Source organism: Equus caballus, chromosome 4 (assembly GCF_041296265.1).
Source record: "Equus caballus isolate H_3958 breed thoroughbred chromosome 4, TB-T2T, whole genome shotgun sequence".
Taxonomy (NCBI): Eukaryota; Metazoa; Chordata; class Mammalia; order Perissodactyla; family Equidae; genus Equus; species Equus caballus.
The window spans coordinates 53548140-53569002 of NC_091687.1; positions in this window are offsets into that span (position 1 = coordinate 53548140).

Consider the following 20863-nt stretch of genomic DNA (forward strand, 5'->3'; position numbering starts at 1 on the left):
TAAAATTCATGGGAAATATTGCTTTTTGGAAATGGAATTGTTAAGCCCTCTCTGTGAACAGTATATTATTGTTTATACTTGCTCAGTGGTTTGGAGGAGGTGGGAGGGAAAGAATTGCAAATGGTAATATGCTAGTGTGTGCATACTTGGACATTTTCAGACAAAACCATTTTTTGTGTGTTATGTACATTTTGTTTTGCTGTGTATATAATGTATGTAATGGACAAATGAGTCCTAACTTTACAGCATCTAGTCTCTAGATGTTAAAAGAGGTTGCCAGTGTATGACAAAATGGTTAGTAAAACTAGCACACTTTGTCCGCTTTGTGTTGAAATTCACTTTGTGTTGCCTTCTGTGAATGACTTTCAGATAGGAATTTGTGCAACCACCTCTCAGCATTACTCATGCCTGTACTTGTCTGCTGGATTGGTTGTGGAGAGGAGGAGGTGAGGGAGGGAATGGTTCAGGCCAAAATGGTCATATTTAGAAATACCTCAGATTATAACCATTGTTACGTGTGTGCAATTTTATTTAATAGTGCTGTGTACATAGTGGACGAGTAAGTTCTTATATAAAGTATCTAGTCTTTCTAGATATTTAGAAGTGCTTGATTTTTTTAAAAGTAGGAGTAAGTAAAATAACACTTCTTATAAATAGCTTTTCAAAACTGAGGGGAAATGTTGTCTTTGGAAATGAAATTGTTAAAGCACCTCTCTGAACAGTATACCCTGTACTTGTTCATTGGGTTGAGGGAGGTGGGAGGGAAGAAATTGCAAAAGATGTTTTGCTAGTGTGTACTAGAAAATGCCCGCGTATCTATTGCTCTATATGTTATGCACATTTCATTGAACTTTTCTGTATATATTGTGTATATACTGGACAAATGGGTCCTAATTTTATAATATCTAGTCTCTAGATATTAAAGAGGTTGCCAATGTATGACAAAAGTAGAGTTAGTAAACTAACACATTTTGTACATTTTGTGTTAAAATTCATCAAAAGGCTGTCTTCTGAAAAGGACTTTTGGAAATGAAATTGTAAAATCACATCCAAGTGACACATGTGCCTGTACTCACCCTCTGAGTTGGTGGTAGAGAGGAGGAGTTGGGAGAAATGAAGGATTCTAGATTAGAATGTCCGAAGTAGAAGACGCCTTCAGATGTAACTGTTGCTACGTGTGTGTAGTTTATTCAACACTACTGTGTATATAGTGGACAAATATAAGTCCTTATTTGAAACATCTGGTCTTTCTAGATGTTTAGAAGTGCACAAAGTATGTTAAAAGTAGAGGTAGTAAAATAACACATTTTGTAGACACCCTTTTGTTAAATTCATATGAAATATTGTCTTTTAGAAATGGACTGATCAAAATGATCAAACCACCTCTCTGAGCAGTACCTATTATATTTGTGCTGGTTTGGGGAGGAAGGAGAAGAAAGTACAAAGGGCTTTATACCAGTATGTTTATAGTTAGCCAAGATTAACCATTGTCCCATATGTCTGTGCGTTTTGTTTTACTTAGCTGTGTATATAGGGTATGTAAAAGACAAGCGTCCTAATTTACAACATCTAGTCTTTCTAGATGTTAAAGAGGTTGCCAGTGTATGACAAACGTAGAGTTAGAAAACAAATATTGTGTATACTTTGTGTTAAAATCAATAGGAAAGACTGTTCTGAAAACGACTTGAGGGAAGTGAAATAGTTCAAATCCCCTCGAAGCATTACAAATGCTTGTGCACTGGGTTGAGAGAGAGGGGGAAGGGTTCTAGGCTAGAATGATGCTGTTTGGAAGACACTTGCAGATTATAGCCTTTCTGTGCAGTCTATTCAGTGCTACTGTGTGTGTGGTGGACAAACTTAAATCCTTATTTGAAACATTAGTCTTTCTAGATGTTTAAAAGCGTACAACACATGTTAAAAGTAGAGTGTTAAAGTAATACTCTTTAAGTATTTTTTCAGTTAATTCGTAGGAATGGTTGCGTTTTCGGAATGGGATCGTTAACCTTGATGTCTTAGAGGGTATGCTGACTGTTCACTGGGTGTGGGGGCGAGGGGCAGGGAAGGAAGTGCTGAGAGAAGGGTTCTGTGCTCATGAGTCTTTAGATAAGTTTAGACTGTCTAACCATTGTTCTGTATGTGCATTTTAGTTAATATTGCCGTGTATTAAAGGATAAACAAGTCCTAATGCCCAAAGTATAGTAAAAGTAGAGGTAGTAACACGTTTATAAATGCCCTTTTGTTAGTTTTTAGGAAGGACTGTCTTCTGGAATGTCTTTGTTAATCCCCCTCTTGGAGCTAGATGCAGTCCTACAGTTAGTCGTTGAAATGGTGGAGGAGGGAGAAGCGGAAGGGTGCAGGGAAGGGCTCTTTGCTGGTATCTCCATATCTAGAAGACAGTTTTAGGTAATAGCATAGGTCTATAAGTGCATTTTTGTAAAGTACCTGTGTTTATTGTAGACAGGGTTTGTTCTTTATTTTGCAGCATCTAAGCTTTTTAGATGTCCTGAGGTGACAATGTATGGTAAAAAGTAGAGCTAGTGAATTAACCAATTTGTAAGTATCTTTTTGTTCTAATTGATAGAAAAGAACCATCTTGGACGAGGAATTGTTAAACCAGCTCTGAGAAATGTACTTGAGGACTTGTTTGTTAGGTTGGCAGCAGAGGAGCGAAAGGAAGTATAGGGGGACGGATGTATGAAGATGTGTTCATATTTACATTTTGATGATAACCATTGATCTCTGTGCACCTCTTTTGGCTGTCCTGTAGGAATACTTTGTTAAGTAATTCAGTGGAAACATACCTCCTTGCTAATATTTTAACAGTATAGATCGGATATCGAGTTCTATTAGAAGTATTTTGTGTACTCTTGCTTTATGTCTCATTTTTAATTGAACATTAAGGGAATGCAGTATTCTAATCATAACGCTGCCAGTATCTTTATCTAGAGGCTTCTTGCCATTTTTGTCGCCAAGAAAGGCACAATTACATTTTTTTTTTCCAGATTGAGTTGGTGTAGTATATTCTTGGTTATCAAAATACTCATATAGCTTTGGGACTTTGAAATGATAAATATTCATTATGTGTGAAAAAGCATGATACATAACTGTATAATCTTAATTACATAAGAATGGATGCTTAGTTGTGTAGATGAACACACAGGACCTAGAAGGACATGTCAGACTGTAAACTGCTTGTGATTATGGATGACTTTGTTCTTTGCTTCTCGTGTTTTTCAGTTTCCTATTATGCACATGTTAACTTTTAAACAATAAATGTCATTTAAAAAAGATATTTGATGGCTTCCCAATAAATATTAGTTCCCTTATTTATTAGTACAACTATTATTCAAATGAGCCCACTAAGCCCAGAAACTAAGTTAGAAAACTCTTTGTCAATAGGATGGCCTGATATAATGTATTAGGAATTTTCCAAAAGTTCAATTTTGTAAGGAGGAGACTTCTCTCAAGAAACAACCAGTTTTGAAAACTTATGATTCACATAGTTTCAAGTACTAATTCCATTTTCATTTTAAACAAGTTTAACTCAGTTTTGGTTATGTTTTTCACAGTTCAACAAATTATTCTAGTAAACTCTGTCTGCTGAGAAGGTGAAGTTATAACCTGATGAGCCCGGTCACTTGGCAAGCTGGACAGGGGCTGAGCTGAAGGTACTTTCTGATTCTGACATTAGGTGTCACTACAATCAAAGGAAAGCACAGCAGGCAAATGAGCAGTGAAGTGAAACTTGAATATGGAGGAGGAAAGATACATTTTTAAATTGTGGTAGGAAGTACCTAGAGAACCTGTGATGTCAAGATTTGCATATCCACATTGCCGTAGCAGAAAGGAAAGATCTTAATAGGTGTTTGGCAACGGCATCCATTTTTCTAAAAGGTTGATTGGGAACAACTACTGGCCACTTGGCATATCTTGATAGTTCTCCTAATAGATGATCAAACTAACAGAAGCCCTCAAGGCTTTTGAAAGCAGAGTAATTCTAGTAGGCTATAAAAGACAATTTCACAGACTGGCTTGCTGAGAATCTAGTTCTGCTAATGAGCTTAAACTTTAAATCTTCTTTTAAATATTCTTAATTATGTAACCTATCAGGTGTTTTGAAAGTTCCTTTGCTTGATAAAGATGTGAAGAACCAAAAGATTCAATAACCTTACGTTCAAAATGTGTTTTATACTTGGAAGGTAGTTAGGTTGTTTTTCTCCATGTCAAGTGTATAGGTCCCAGATACATCCCCATTTGTTTATTTAAGCAAACAATGGAGAGAATGTAGCCTGTCTAATGTTTCCTTTTATTGTTAGGCAACACAGTGACCTGAAAATTCCATCCTCCCAAGAGATGTATTAAATTCATTTTCCCGTGTGTATGAATTGGCATGCGCTATTGCAATAAATTGAGTATTTAGCAATTGATATGCCTTAGGTACTGATGAATCAAATGAATGCTAACTCTAGTGGCAGCTGGGAGGTCCAGGGGATAAGCAGGCCGTTCTGTATGTGTGTGGGAGGGGACTTGATGGTGAGCAATTGTGGTAGCCCCTATTTATCAACACGTGGAGGAAGTATTTGAACATATTAACAACTGGACTGGTGGTACCAGTACCTACTGGTTGAATATCAGCCTTGTGTGTATGGATGTCAGCCCACAAGTTCTCTGATTTAGACTCCAAGTAAAAGTATCAAAGTTCAGTCTTGTTTCCCTCTTGATAATGTTCCCTATTGCTGATGTATGCACAGGAATGTCTTAGTGTTGGGAAGGTGGTACCTGGGGAAAAACTGTGGAAAGAAACTTGGTCTGTAAATTTCTACGTCTTCCTTCCTCGAGCTGGATAGAGGACTTGTCTACATCCAAAATGTCTACATATCCTCATCTGCCCCTGCCAAGCTGTTTCAACAATTATGTTTACTGCCAAAAATATGGATGTCATATGTTTATAAAAGTATGAATGTATTCTTTGACATTCTGCCTTTAAAAATTAATGATTATCGTCATGATTAGGGACTGTCTCACCAACATCAGGCACCTATTGATGTCATAATAAGCTGTATTTTTTCATTGTATGTGAAATTACCTTCTTTTGATTCCACCATTTAGCATTCTTTATCTACCACTTTCACTTAGGAGGTTTTTTCCTCTAAATTTCATTGATACGTGTGTTCTTTTTGTTCCAATGTCTTGACAATTCCAATTCTTAAGGTTGATCCCATTGTACATTTATGGATTTCACAGTATAAGTTGCTTGTATTCTTGTCAGATGTGAAATTACCTTGATGCTATGGTAGCTCCAAGGCATGCTACCAACAAACTATTTAGAGGTCAGAGGATGGAAAATTTCACAGACTAAATTAAGAATCTCAGATTATATGGTTTGTTGAATCAACACACAGAGAGAAGCAAGGGGAAAGGGATGGAGCAGATTAACATGACTTGGATGGGATACAAATGGGGAGGAAGGACCACAATGCCTAATCCTGTGCTACACTATATCCACAATTCCTGCCCCTTTGTACTACATTACTCTTCCTTGCTAATGGTGGATTTATGCTGATTGAAGTTGGAGATAGGCAAGGGGGTTTAGCAGAAGGAAGGTGCCCAGAGTCAACTTGTACTATCAGAGACATAGGGCAAAACGTCTGATCAGTAGCTCTCATCAAGTAGCAACGGCTTTTATCTGTATGGGGTAGAAAACGTGAGGGGCCAGTGTGAGTGTCATCAATGGGTGACTGATTTAAGGATGACATTATGAGAGGTGGCATGATTCGAACCTAGGAAATTTATATATATTTTCCTACCTTTACTGAGACAATTTGCATACAATTAAATACATCCATTTTAAGTTACACTTCAATGAATTTTGGGGAAAGTATATACTCGTGTAACCACCTGCACAGTTAAGATATAGAATATTTCCATCAGCTCAAAAAATTCCTTTGCACCTAGGCAACCACTAGTCAGCTTTCTGTCTAAACTATAGATTAGTTTTGTCTTTTCTAAATAAAATTGTATACGATGTCGTCTTTCGTGTTTAGCTTCTTTTACTAACCACGATGTTTTTGAGATTCGTCCATGTTGTTGCGTGTATCAGTAGATCATTCCTTGTTCTTGCTGAGTATTATTCCACTATATGCATATACCACAACGTGTTTACTCACCTATTGTTAAACATTTGGGTTGTTTCTAGCTTTGGGTTATTGTGAATAAAGCTGCTATAGGTATCAAAGCAGCAGTCTTTGTGTGGATCTATGTTTTCATTTCTCTTGGACAAATACCTGCAAGTGGAATTGCAGGGTCATATGGTGAATGTATGTTTAACTTAATAACAAACTCCCAAACTGTTTTCCAAAATTGTGGTACCAATTTACATTGTCATCAGTTGTTGCACATCCTTGTCAACGCTTGGTATTGTGAATCTTTAATTTTAGACATTCTATGGGTGTTTAATTACATCTCATTGTAGTTTTAATTTTCCTTTTTTTTTTTTTTTTTGAGGAAGATTAGCCCTGAGCTAACTGCTGCCAATCCTCCTCTTTTTGCTAAGGAAGACTGGCCCTGAGCTAACATTCATGTTAGAAGATGGCTTCCTCTACTTTTTATATGTGGGACGCCTACCACAGCATGACTTGCCAAGCGGTGCCATGTCCGCACCCGGGATCTGAACCGGCGAACCCCTGACTGCCGAAGTGGAACATGCGAACTTAACCGCTGCGCCACTGGGCCCGCCCCAAATTTTCATTTTTCTAATGACTAATGATGTAGAGCATCTTTTCATGTACTTCTTGGTCATTCATATATCTTCTTTGGTGAAAAGTCTACTAAAATATTTTTCTTATTTTTAAAAAATAATCTTGAGTTGATAAGAGTAGTTTTATATTCTCTATACAGCTTCTTTGTTAGAGAGAATATTGTTTCCCAACGTGTAGCTTGCCTTTTCATTTTCCTAACTATGTCTTACTAAGAACAGAAGTTCTAATTTGTATGAGTTCCAATTTATTATTTTTTAAATTTTGATTTTTTGTTTTCTGTGTTCTAAGAAATCTTTGCCTACTCAAATGTTGCAAGAAAATGTTTTTCTGTATTCATTTTAGAAATTATATAGTTTTAGCTTTTATGTTAGGTCTATAATCCACTTTGAATTAGTTTTTGAGTTGGCATGAGAGCATGAGGTTCATTTTCTTTACATATGGCTATCTAGTTGTTCCAGCCCCATTTGTTGAAAAGACTCATCTTTTTCTGAAGAATTACTTTGACACATTTGTCACAAATTAATTTACCATATACCTGTGAGTCTGACTCTGGACTCTATTCTCGGCCACTGGTCCATATGTTTATCTTTATGCCAGTGCCATACTCTCTTGCTTGCTGATACAGTAACTCTTGAAATCAGGCAGTGTAAATCTTCTTTCTTTTCATAATTGTTTGGCTATTCTAGATCTTTTGCCTTTTCATGTAAATATCAGCTTGTCAATTTCCACACACAAAAAAATCCTGTGGGAATTTTGATTGAGATTGCATTGAATCTACAGATTAATTTGAGATGAATTGGCATCTTAAAAAATTCAGTCTTCCAATTCACAAACATTGTATATCTCTCCACACCTTTAAGTCTTCTTTAACTTCTCTCAGTGATGTTTTATAGTTTTCAGTGTATACTTCTTGCATATATTTTGTTAAACTTATCCTGAAGTAGTTCATATTTGTGGATGATATTAATTTTTTTTTTTCCCTGAGGAAGATTCACCTTGAGCTAACCGTCTGTTGCCAGTCTTCCTCTTTTTTTGCTTGAGGATGATTAGCCCTGAGTTAACATCTGTGCCAGTCCTTCTCTATTTTGTATGTGGGTCGCCACCACAGCATGGCTGACAAATGGTGTAGGTTTGGACCCAGAATCCAAACCCATGAACCCAGCTGCCAAAGCAGAGCATGCTGAACTTAACCACTATGCCATGGGACCAGCCCAAAAAATGTTTTTTAAAAATCAGTTCATTTTCCAATTATTTGTTGTTAGATTACAGAAATGCAATGATTCTGGATATCATCTTTCCACTTTTCAGAGTCTTCTTATGTTCATTTTATATATATTGTCCAGGCCTTTTAGTTGTGCTTAGTGGGTATAATAGAAAAAAGTACTTCTACTTCATATTTCCAGAAGTGGAATGTAAAGTTTTTAATTATGAATTCAATTTTGTTAAATTTGTACAATGCTATTCAGGTTTTGTTTTTTTGTTCTTCTTCTCCCCAAAGCCTCCCAGTACGTAGTTGTATATTCTATTCTATTCTAGTCTATTCTATTCTATTCTCCTCCCTCAATCCCCCAAGTACATAGTTGTGTATTTTTAGTTGTGGGTTGTCCTAGTTGTGGCATGTGGGATGCCGCTTCAACGTGGCCTGATGAGTGGTGCCATGGCCGTGCCCAGGATCTGAACCTGTGAAACCCTGGGCCACCAAAGGCAGAGCGTGCAAACTTAACCACTCGGCCATGGGCCCGACCCCTATTAATCTTTATTTAACCAACTTTTGGTTTCATTGATTTTTCTCTATTTTCTGTCATCTGTTTCACTGCTTTACATTTTATCTTTACTATTTCATTATTTCTGTTTCCTTTCAGTTTAATTTGCTCCTCATTTTCTGACTCGTCAAGTAGGAGCATAGGGCACTGATTTCACATCTTTTTCCTTCTCTAATAAAAACATTTATGTCACAGATTTCTCTTTACATATTGTTTTACTTGTACCACACAAATTTTGAGTTAAAAAAATTCAAAAGCTTTTAAAATTTCTATTCCTATTTCCTTCTTTACACGTTGGCTGTTAAAATGTGATGTTTAATTTCCAAATATTTGGATACTTTCTGGATACCTTTCTAGTGATTTTTTTTTTTGGTGAGAAAGATTGGCCCTGAGCTCACATCTATTGCCAATCTGCCTATTTTCGCTTGAGGAGGATTGTCCCTGAGCTAACATCTGTGCCAATCCTCCTCTCTTTTTCATATGTGGGATGCTGGCACAGCATGTCTTGATGAGCAGGTCCATGCCTGGAATCTGAATCCACAAACCCCAGGCTGCTGAAGCAGAATATGCAAACTTAACCACTATGCCACCAGGCTGGCCCTCTATTATTGATGTTTTTTTTTTAAGATTTTTATTTTTCCTTTTTCTCCACAAAGCCCCCCAGTACATAGTTGTATATTTTTAGTTGTGAGTCCTTCTAGTGGCGGCGTGTGGGATGCCACCTCAGCATGGCCTGATAAGCGGTGCCATGTCCTCGCCCAACATCCGAACCAGCAAAACCCTGTGCCACTGAGTAGAGCGCGTGAACTTAACCACTTGGCCACAGGGCCAGCCCCTATTATTGATTTTTAATTTCACTGATATGGTTAGACAACACAGAATATATATCTGTGTCTGATTTTAATTATTTTAAATTTATTGACTCTTTATTGACTCTTAGGATTGTTATATCTTTACAAAAAATTAACTCTTATCTTTATGAATTGTCCCTCTTTATCTCTGTTGATATCCTTATCCTGAAGTTTACTATGTCTGACGTTAGTATAGCACCTCTCATTTTCTTATGATTTGTGTTTGCATGTTATGTTCTATTTCTATCTTTTGACTGTAAATCTATCTTAGTATTCATAGCTAAAGTGGATTTCTTGTGGATAGGAAATAGTCTTGTTTTGCTTTTGTAATCTAGTCTGATAATCTCTGTCTTTTAAATGGAGTGTTTAGAGCATTTACATTTAATATGAATACAGAAAAATGGGTTTATATCTATCATTTTGTTGTTTGTTGTCCATTTGTCTCATCTGTTGTTTGTATCTTTTTCAGTTGAGAATTTACTTCCACTATTGACATTAACTGGACTTCTTCTTTAATGTAGTTTTCAATATTGCTGTAGTGTCTACAGCATTCATCTAATGCATCAGTCTAGCTTCATGTATTCTATCACTTCATGTATGATATAAGAGCCTTACATCAATGTACAATCACTGCCTCTTCTGTCTTTTGTGTTATTGTGGCCATATATTTTATTTCTATTTATGTTTTAACCATATAATACATTGCTGTAAATTTTGCTTTACACTGTCAATTACCATTTAGAGAAATTAAAACATTAGAAAATTTATTTATGTTTACTTACATATTTGCTATTTCTAGCATTCTTCATTTCTTTGTGTAGACCCAAGTTTCCATTGGTATAAATTTCTTTTTGCCATAAGAACTTCCTTTATCAGTTATTTTAGTGCATATTTGCTGTTGATGCATTCTTTTAGCTCTCAATTTTCAGAAATGTCTTTATTTGCCTTTATTTAATTTTTTTTTTTTTTACTGGCTTTAGAATTCTAGATTGAAATTCCATTCTTCCAGAACTTTAGGATATTGTTACATTGTCTTTTGTGTTGATTGTTTCTGACAAGTTTTCTGTAATAATGCTTTGGTTTTTTCTTTTTAATATTGAATCCTTTTTCTCTGGCTAGTTTTAAAATTTTCTCTTTATCACTGTTTTTTAGGAATTTTAATATGATGTGACTTGCTGTGATTTTCTGAATTTTTCCTGCTTTGGATGAATTGAGTTTCTTGTATATGTGTATTTAAAATTTTAGAAACTTGGAAAATTTTTCAGCCATTTTTTTTTTCAAATCTCTCTCTCTTTCTCTCCCTGCTCCCTATCCTTTTATGACTCCAGATAGATAGACAGACAGATAGACAGACAGACAGACAGACAGACTCTCTCTCCATATATATATATATATATATATATATCTCTAACTGATATTGTTCCAGAAGTTACTATTTATTATTTTTTTAGTGTGTTATTCTCTGTGCTCCACTATGTATAGCTTCTGTTGTCATAGGGCAAGTTCATCAATCATTTCTCCCACAGTGTCTAATGCATGCTAGTGATCATATCCAGTGAAATTTTTATTTCATATATTGTGTATTTCATCTATAGCAGTTCCATTTGGTTATTTTTATATCTTCCATTTCTCTCCTGACTAGGTTCTTTATATGTTTTTTTATACCTTTGTATGTTTTCCTTTATGTCCTTAAAAGTATCCTTTTTATATTTATAAAAGCTTATTTAAAGTTCTTCTCTGTTAAGTCCTTCTTCACTGTAATTCCTGGATCTGTTTATATTGATTGATTTTTCTCCTGTATATTGGTCATATATTCTGCTTCCCTGCAAGTCTAGTAATTTTTAACTGGATGACAGATTTAAAATTTTATATTGTTGAGTGAGGAAATTTTTAATTCCTTTAAAAAGTGTAGGACTCTTTCCTGTAGGCTTGATTATTTCAAGGCTTGTTTTTAGGCTTTTTGAAGGTGGTTCTGGTGTAACTTTTACTCTAGGGCTAGTTTAATCCTACTAGTAAAATGTGACCCATGAGATTTCTACTGAATGCCCCAAATGTTCAATGAGATCTCTTTACCCGCTGGAAACTCAAACAATTCCCAGCCCAGTGTGAACTTGGAGAATTGTTTAGCATATAGATCCCTAGTATTTGTTTTTTCCTAGAAGTTGTTCTTCCCTGGCCTACTGGAATGTCACTTTATACATTTGCAAATTGGTGTTCAGCCAAAAACTTAAGGCAAGCCCTATGCATATTTCTGTAGTTCTTTTTCTACATAACCCTTCCTCTACAGTGTTTTGTCCAACAAATTATAAGCTTCTTGAACTTGAACACTTCCCTTTAACTCTATTAATGTCACCCTTCCTTTGCTATGGTCCAGAAATTACCTCCAGGCAAAAATCTAGGGTGATTATAGGACTCACTTTACTATTTTTCTGTCTCTCAGTGCTTACATCCTGTATTGCTTGTTGTGTGACCTTTGGAAACAGTTGTTTTAATGTTTTGTCCGTTTGTCTTGTTGTCTAATCTTGTAATAGATACTCCTTTATGGAAAGAAGTGGAAATCTCTGTGCTTAGGAATATTTAATGTTTACTTGGTTCTCTTATCCCTTCTTTTTTTTTTTTGAGGAAGATTAGTTCTGGGCCAACTGCTGCCAATCCTCCTCTTTTTGCTCAGGAAGACTGGCCCTGAGCTAGCATCCATGCCCATCTTCCTCTACTTTATATGTGGGATGGCTGCCACAGCATGGCGTGCCAAGCGATGCCATGTCCGCACCTGGGATCCGAACCGGGGAACACCAGGCCAATGAAGCAGAACGTGTGCACTTAACCACTGCACCACGGGGCCGGCCCCTCTTATCCCTTCTTATCCATAAGTAATTCTCTTCTTTTTTTCCCTATCCTTATAAATCTATGCAAAAACACACATGTGTTACTTTCTTATTCCATTTATTCTATCTCTAACATGTTTTGCAGTTTACTTACTTGTTATTTATAATGGACACATCTTACATGTTTTCCCATCCCATTTATTTTTCTTATTCTCTACAGCAATTCTGTAGTATATGTTTTGTGCTTAAATTTTTCTAGTACCTATTAAGAATTGTGATGACAACTATTATAGAATGATCAGTTTATTCACAGATGTAAGCATGTGGCTTTTTCTTGGATATAAGGAAAGAATATCTTTAACATTTTTTAGTCAGTAAAATCCATGGTACATTATGAGACTCATTCATTTTTGGCCAAGCATCACTGGCATCATCTTTTCCTATAAGACTTATTCAGGTCAGGGTAACTTTGTAAAATTGTTCTGGATCTATCAACTTTTTTCTAGTAAAAATGATTTTCTAAAGTTGGCTGACATTTTAGAAAAAAGCAATCATAGGTGCCTTATTAGGCATTTGCTAAATAAATCTCTTTGGGTCTGGTTGGATAGAATTGCAATAACAGACGTAGGTTTGAATTACTCTGCTGATATTATATTCTACCCTTCTTCCCAGTATTCTGCCCTGCAAATTCTAATCCCATTGGCCAATCTGAAGTCTGATCCCTTTCTTTTAGATGTTTAAAATTCTTTTTGACTTAGTCTATTCCTAATAAGGTAGATTTCTGATTTGGATCAAGGGTAAAGTTATTACTGGGCTATTGTACTAAGGGATGGAGATTTCTTTGTAAAGTTAAAGTTTGTAAAAGCTTTTGTTTCCTCAGGGTGCACCACATTTCATTACTATCCTCATGGTGTTCGCATGAAGCAGACATGGTAAAACAGCCCGAGGTGCTTCTTTCTTGGGAGAGCCTTTTCAAGGATGATTGTGGGAGCTGGCTTAGCTTTTTTCCCCTTATTGTTCTCCTCAGGTTTATCTTTCTTTGATTCTTCTTGATAGAGTGGCAAAATGCAAAGGGCCGGGATATGGGTGAGAGTCTGGAGGTCCACGCACCATTGGTTAAGACTTTCCTAGGCCTGAGGCCAAGGCACCAAAGCAGTACAGCACCTCACTGGAGCTGGCTCTGTTTTTTACAGAAGACTTCAACTTCAATGCCTTATAGTAACAAAAATGGACATTGTCTGGAGTGTCTACTTTGTGAATCTTCTTCAAAAACCAGTGCTGATGGTAGCAGCTTGGTCAAAACTTTAGCATTCTGAACTCTATTTATTTTAGCTTTTTCTACCATGGAGTCATGGGTAAATTTTGGCATAATTTAACACATTGTCATTAGTATGGGCAAGATCCACATATTTGGGAAGAAAAGTCCCTCAGAGAGTTTAGAACTCTGGCATCAGAAGCAGCCTCTGTTGTTAATACCGCAACCTGCAAGTATTGTAACTGGTGGGTACAGTTTATGAAATCTGGACTGATGAAAAAGTAATTCTGAACCCTTAGGTCAAAGTACCATGTGGAAAAAAAAGCTTGGCTGAGAGAACATTTTGATCCCTGCCTCTTGTTAGTAGAAAAATGATACCAGTTAATTATTTTAGGGGACTAGAAAAGGCTCCCCTCAAAACAGGTAGCACTTAAATATGTAACTCTTGGATTTTGGATTGATGGTGCCATGATTGGTGGGTTGTACAGGATTTCCTAACCTAGAGTGTTCTATTTCAGCTTTAGTTTCCATTATGTCAACACAGCTAATATCCACCTGCCAACATCTAGGAGCAAAGAGGCAGTCAGAGGAGGAATAGTTTCCTAATTTCCCCCATTCTTCTGAAGCCATGTATCTGAGGGTTACTGTAAACATTCAGTAAGATCACCTTTCAACCTCCTTATGAAAAGAAGTTAATCTTGTCAATTTGCTGTTTTCCCTGAGGGGTAACTCAAGGGTTACAAGGATTTATGAGCTTGTTTTACAGAAAAAAGAGAGTATCTTCAAGGATCACCAGGTAACCAGTCCCCAGCTGCTGTTGGGGCCCAGAAGTCAGATTACCCAATGGTTTATTGGGAGTGAAAGAAACATGATTACCCCTTTATTTCTCGAAACTCCTCCTGCCACACCCCTTGGCTCTATAAACCCCCCTGCTTTCTTCTCTTGTTAAGGCAGATTTGACAGAACCTATGCTTCCACCTTCTCACTTTGGCCAATTCAAATAAACCTTTTTCCATCTCCAAGCACCAATGTCTCAGTGATTGGCTTACTGTGCATTGGGCACACAAATTTGAGATTAAGAGATTCAGTATCACTTCTACAAGCCATTAGTTTAACTCTGATTTATATCTTCCATATTCTCTGATTTCTGGAATTGTGTGTATGAGTGTATCCAAAGAGAGAAGAGAAATGACCACGTTGTAGTGATCTGAGTGATCTGAACATGTGCTATCCAAGGATTCCGTTTCTGCTCAGGGATTGTCAGTGACATCCATGAAGCCTTGCTCATGGCTGCCATTTCAGGGACTCAGAATGTGGGCCAGCCACTTACAGATAATGGAGCTGGTCCATGGACAGATAAAGACAATGGAGGGCATTTATACCAGCTAGTTTATACCAGTTTGAGTAGAGGTAGAAGAAAAACTTGACAGATTCTAAACGTAAGGGTGAGAGTTCAAAGAAGGACTGTGGGAAAAAGAAACAGAAAAGGAGGAAGAGACTCAGACTGAACAAACGGTATTTGTGCAGTACAAAAAACAAGTTAAAATATTTTTTAAAGCCAACTAAAAAAGTTAGGGAGATAGTAGATGACTAGAGGAAAAGCTCAGCCTTGCTGCTGCAGAAAAAGGGAAGCTCATTGAAGTTATGTCTGTCAATGAGGTGGCAAGCACTCAGGGTCAGAAGAATTGAAGAGCTGAGGAAAGGCAAATCTTTTAGGGGGGAGCATGTGTTAAAGAATAATTTGGTTCTCATGGCCCATAGCAAAAGAGGCTTGAGAGGGACAGTGTTGTGCCTACCAGGCCATTAACTCTCTGTTTTGGAGGAAGCTACCTGTTAAAAATAGGGGTAATCTTGGGGCCGGCTGGTGGCGCAGCTGTTAAGTGCACACGTTCCGCTTCTCAGTGGCCTGGGGTTCACTGTTTGGGATCCCGGGTGTGGACATGGCATGGTTTGGCACGCGATGCTGTGGTAGGTGTCCCACATATAAAATAGAGGAAGGTGGGCATGAATGCTAGCTCAGAGCCAGTCTTCCTCAGCAAAAAGAGGAGGATTGGCAGTAGTTAGCTCAGGGCTAATCTTCCTCCAAAAAAAAAAAAAAAATAGGGGTAATCTGCTCACAAAAGATTGACACCAGCTTCCTAAAGAGGACCCTCTGTCAAGTGAATATTGAAGTCGTGGAAATGCGAGTCAAAGTGTTACCAGAAACAGAGGACATATTTCTAGATATATGGACTAGTTGTTAAATACAGAGAAGAAAATTTGGGAAATAGATAGGGATTAGTGGTGTCACCACTGCAAATTCTGACTTTAAGAGACAACTAGTGTATCTCAGATGCCAATTTTTGAAAGATGGCTATTGTTTTCTCAGATAAGGTGAATACAAGATCAGAGTGGCACCATTTACTTCTTGATAGATTTCTCCAAGTCCAAGTTCATTTAAATTTATAGATGGGCTACTGTGGAAAATTAAGATTTATTGCCAAACTGGCAAAAAAAATCCATAAAGTCTTTCTTTTTCCCTTCTATTTTCAATCTATTCACTTCTCTCAGATAACAGACTCTCTGTTATTGTGTGTAGTTGACTCAACAGTCTGCTTCTAGATCAGTCATGGTAAATACACAGTATGAGTACCACCACTCCTTTATTCCATGCCCGTGCAGATGTTGCTCCGTGATCACAGCCTCGATTGATGTTAGATGTTGGGGAGGAGCTCTCTAGCTCTGAGCAGTGTCTCCATCATCAAGAAAGCTGGGGGGCTGGCCCTGTGGCCGAATGGTTAAGTTTGCATGCTCTCCTTGGGTGGCCCAGGGTTTCGCCAGTTAGGATCCCAGGAGTGGCACTAGCACTGCTCATCAGGCCATGCTGAGGTGGTGTCCCACAGCTCAATTAGAAGGACCTGCATCTAGAATATACAACTATGTACTGGGGGGGGGCCTTGGGGAGAAGAAGAGAAAAAAAAGAAAAGAAAGATTGGCACCAGATGTTACCTCAAGTGCCAATCTTTAAAAAGACAGATAGGAAGAAAGAAAACTGGGATGTCCGGATCCACTCAGCTACTTTCAAGTGTTCATTGGCTTTTGCTGTTTTCATTAGCATATCAAGGGCTGCGTGATCACCGGAGTATACTCCCAATGTACAACAATTCTCAAAGTTCCTATTTTAAGATTCTGATTATTTAGGGGCTAAATTGTTGGGGAAGGAGATTTGTGAAAGGTTCTATAAAGTAGGGCAGGGTTCAACCTATGATAAATTTGGTGAATATTAATTGAGCTGAAATTATGTTCCCTTTACTACTCTCATGATGTTGGCATGTGTCGTGAAGTAGATAAAAATTATGAGTCTACAAGCCAGAGTGGTTTCAGTCTTCACTATGTTACTCCAGCAATTTCTGGGAAGCCATGACTATCTACTGTGAGGAATTATAGAACTGGTTAAAACATTGTCACAAAGTGTTAAAATGTGTGATGTAACACATACCGTACGCTGTGGGTACAAAATGGTCCAGAACCGGATCTGCAACTCCAGAACTCTAGTATCTTCATGAATATAAAATATTTGGATGGAGTCTCTGTGCTGCTGATGAAGCCAAGAGCGCTGCTGTCGCAGTAGGCTCAGCCTTACCCCCAGGTTTACTGGAAGGGATACGGGATGCAGAGTTGCTTCCTGTGGTCTAGATGTGGACTCTACTGGCAGAAATATCTTGCGTCCAAAGAGCACTGCCTAGAGGGGAGCAGCAACATAAAGGGAGAAAAGACCCAATACTTAAGGGTCAAGGAGGGAGTTGCAAGTAACCACCCAGCATGGAGAAGCATCTGCCTTAGTCAAGGGAACTTCAGGAGAGAATCTCCAGTGATGAGCCCTTCTGAAGAGCCTCAGAAGGTATCCCTAACAAGAGTGAGCCCTAAACTTCTGCCAGACCTTGCGTGTGGGAAGCCAGCTGAAAACAGTACCAGTTCAGGTAAGATATTCCCCAGCCGTTTTCGACACTTTGCACCTTCTCTCTTGTTTCTAGCTCCCTCACTCTGCCATGCTCACTCCCACTCAGAAGGAAGAAGAAACTAGCTACAAAATCGGGAAAGAGACAGGAGGCAGAAATGTGCAAGTGGGAGAAATACAGAAGAATCCAACGGCGCTTCCTTTTTCCATTGTAGGCTTTCCTTGAAGCTAGCCTAAGCCAGGGGAAGAGAGAAGGGGTATTTAATCAGAGGAATTTTGATTAATATTTTGGATGGAAACTTTTAATTTTTGAAATTGGTTTGTTTGCCACTTCCAATGTATGTAGACAGGAGCAAGAAATGATTATCCCCACTGAATACATTTTACAGTGTGACAGGAGGCCAAAATAAAGTTGGGTTTTGAATATGACATGAGTTGTGCTTGGTCAACATACTAGAAATAGTATTGAAAGGAAGAAAATGGATGGACTGTGGTGCTGGGACAGGAGGGCAGGGTGAGGAAGGAATAAATTAGAAGCCATGCTTTTGTGTGCCCCCTCTCAGGGTTTTTTTGGCCTCCTGTCCCTCCCAGCCAATTTGTGTGAGCCGTCATGCATAGAAGCACCTCGCTGTCCTGGGAAAGCCTGAGAGAGTTTCTCTCATCTCGAGTCTGTCCTGAAAAGGTAAAATGTCAAGGGCTAGTGTTCAGGTGCAGCCTCTAGTAAAGGGAGTCATTGGTTTTTGTGTTATGCCAGAGAAACAATGTGGTCCAGTCCAGCTCTCTAGGATCTATCCTAGGGGCCTGGGAAGAAAACCTTATTCAATTTATTAAAATAGCATTCGTGACCCTGGAGTGTCTCCTGTTCTCCTGAAAGGCGATGGCATTAAATGACTGAAGGGGAACATAGAGTGTGGGTTATGACAAGTCCCCAGTGTATCTCTACTTCAGAGATGACTAACAATTTTTGTTTTTTAGACTGAAGGAAAAAATCTCTTACTGTATTGAATTCTTTTTAAATCAGATAACCTTTAACAACCAACACATGGAATTTGTGTTGAGATTAGGATTGTGTTTGGATTGTCTATCAGAAAAATCTACAACGCTTACTCCTGTGCCTCACTTGCTTTTTCTTCAATGTTTGCATTATCTTTCTAACTTTTACTCAGAATAATGTCACAACAGACAAACTACTGGTTTTTTCCCCAGGACAGTTCAGAAAAATATCTGATCATGAAAAGGTCAAATGTTAAATATGGAAGCATGCTTCTTTCTGCTTTCTCTGCTGCTGGCCAGACTGTCTCATTCTCTTATCTTCTTTTTGTTCATACACTAAATGGAGTTCCTGATGCGGGGTCGGTGAGCCGAGGAGTCGAAAGAAAGATTTCTTAGACTCTTAAGATCTGGCAGTAGTGCTCTTTTATTTAGAGAATAGTGTAGCATGGGGACAGGACCATGGGCAGGCAGAGCTGGTGCGTGGGGACAGGACCCACGGGCAGTCAGAGCTCCTGCTGCTGCCCCGAGTTGAGGGTTAGGGCTAAATTTAAGGCATAGGTATATGATTCATCTCTTTACAAGACAAAGGAAAGAACATGAAAAAAAGTTAAAATGGTATCAGTGCAGGTGGGGTCTGGTCATTGGGTGATCCCATGACTTTTAGACAAGAATCAAATCGGATTAAGTAAAGGTTAGAAAGGTTAGACGCTCAGGTCCCTACAAGGTCATCTCCCCTTCCCTCACAAATGCAAATGTCTCTCAAAAGGGCAAGCAAAATTCCAGTCCTCGGAGCCTGCCTCTCATCTGTAGCTTCAAAAGTAACCAGCCTAAAATCCTCATCATAAACCGTTTTAAAATTAAGCAGCCTAAAAATCCTCATCAGTTCCCTCATTTCCGTGTTTCAGGCTGCCTTTTATTCTGAATGTGGTTCAAGGTCTTTGTCCTAGCCATTTGTCTCAGTGGGATCTCACTTTTCATTCTTAATATTCTTAAAACAGGAATCAGGTCAAACTCGTTTTAAGCTTTGAATGAGTTCTGGACACAGGCAGCATTTAGGAGTTAAATCAAATTAGCTTTTTAAATAATGTGGATTAGGGTTCTCTGTGTGTTCAGTGGTTTAAGATGACCTGTATTGATATCCATCTAGTAAGCCTGTTTTTGAAATGTCCTTTTCCAAAATGCTGGCAGTCCTATAGCATTATGGCACTATGTGTGATGTGGTGGTGATGTGGCTAAGGATGTGGGCTGTGGAGGGAGGAAGACGTCACTTTGAACCCTGATTCTGTTTCACAGAGATGTGGACTGGGCCAAGAATGTAACTTGCCCAAGCCTCACTTTTTCTCCTTTGCGTAATGAAATAACACCCTTTCAACTTGTTTGGATTAAGTAAGAAGCCTATGTGAGACCCAGGAAAGTGCCTATCCCATAGGAAATACCCAATCCAAGTTAGTTAATATTAATAATAATAAAGATCATGTTTGAAAGGTTTTTTTCTATGTGGTAAATGAATTAAATTTCTTAGTATTTCAGAACTTCAGAGGCGGCCAACTAATGCCAAGAGTAGTGTACTTTATTCCAAACATGACATTGATACAAAAATTAGTACATTATTCCAGATTTCCTATATATCGAAGGGATTAAGGAAAGTGGCCATTGTCATCTCCTTAATTTCAGCAATATGTTGGCAGCGCCATCTGCTGATTGAAAAAACACTTTTGGAATATTTTGTGAAGCAAGAAATGTTATGTAATCTTCTTTTCCATCTTTTTCAGAAAGAAGTGGGCCAATCTGTCATTTTCTTCACTTGGGAAATTTAATTTTATTGAAGAGCTTGATGACATACCTATAACATTCTTTTGAAGTATCAATCACTGTCTTTAAGGAAATAATTCCCTAATGGTGTCATACTTAATTCTTAATTCACTTAATTCACTTAGTACTGACTCTTATTATCAAGGAATTGAAGGGGATCAGAATTTGCCAACCCAAAATATGCCTCTTTGGCGTAAGGATTATTTTAGGCTGGTTATTTTTAAGAAACAGCAGGCAAGGGAGAAGCTCTGAAAACCAAGTAGAAGTTACAGTTTTGTAAGAGTCATTTACATTTACGAGGGAAATCTCTATTTGTAAGGATGTCTCTCTCCCTGTACCAGAAGGAGAAGGATGACTCTAAATCTATAGAAACTCTTGTCTGTAGAGAAGGCAACAACTTTGATTTGCATGACAGCCTTACCATTGTTGACTGTGCTTTTCCTGATAACCTGCCAAAAATGAACATCCCCTTCTCATCCCCCAACATCTTCTTTTGTCTTAAGCTGAAAAAGGTATTTAAGATGGTCACTTGGGCCATTTCAAGGAGTTACTCAGTTTTCCCAGGTATCTCCCATTTGTACAGGAGGTATACATGTTATCTAACTTCTTTTTCCTCCTGTTAATCCATCTTTTAGTACAGCCTTCAGGGGAGGCTCTCAGCCAAGAACC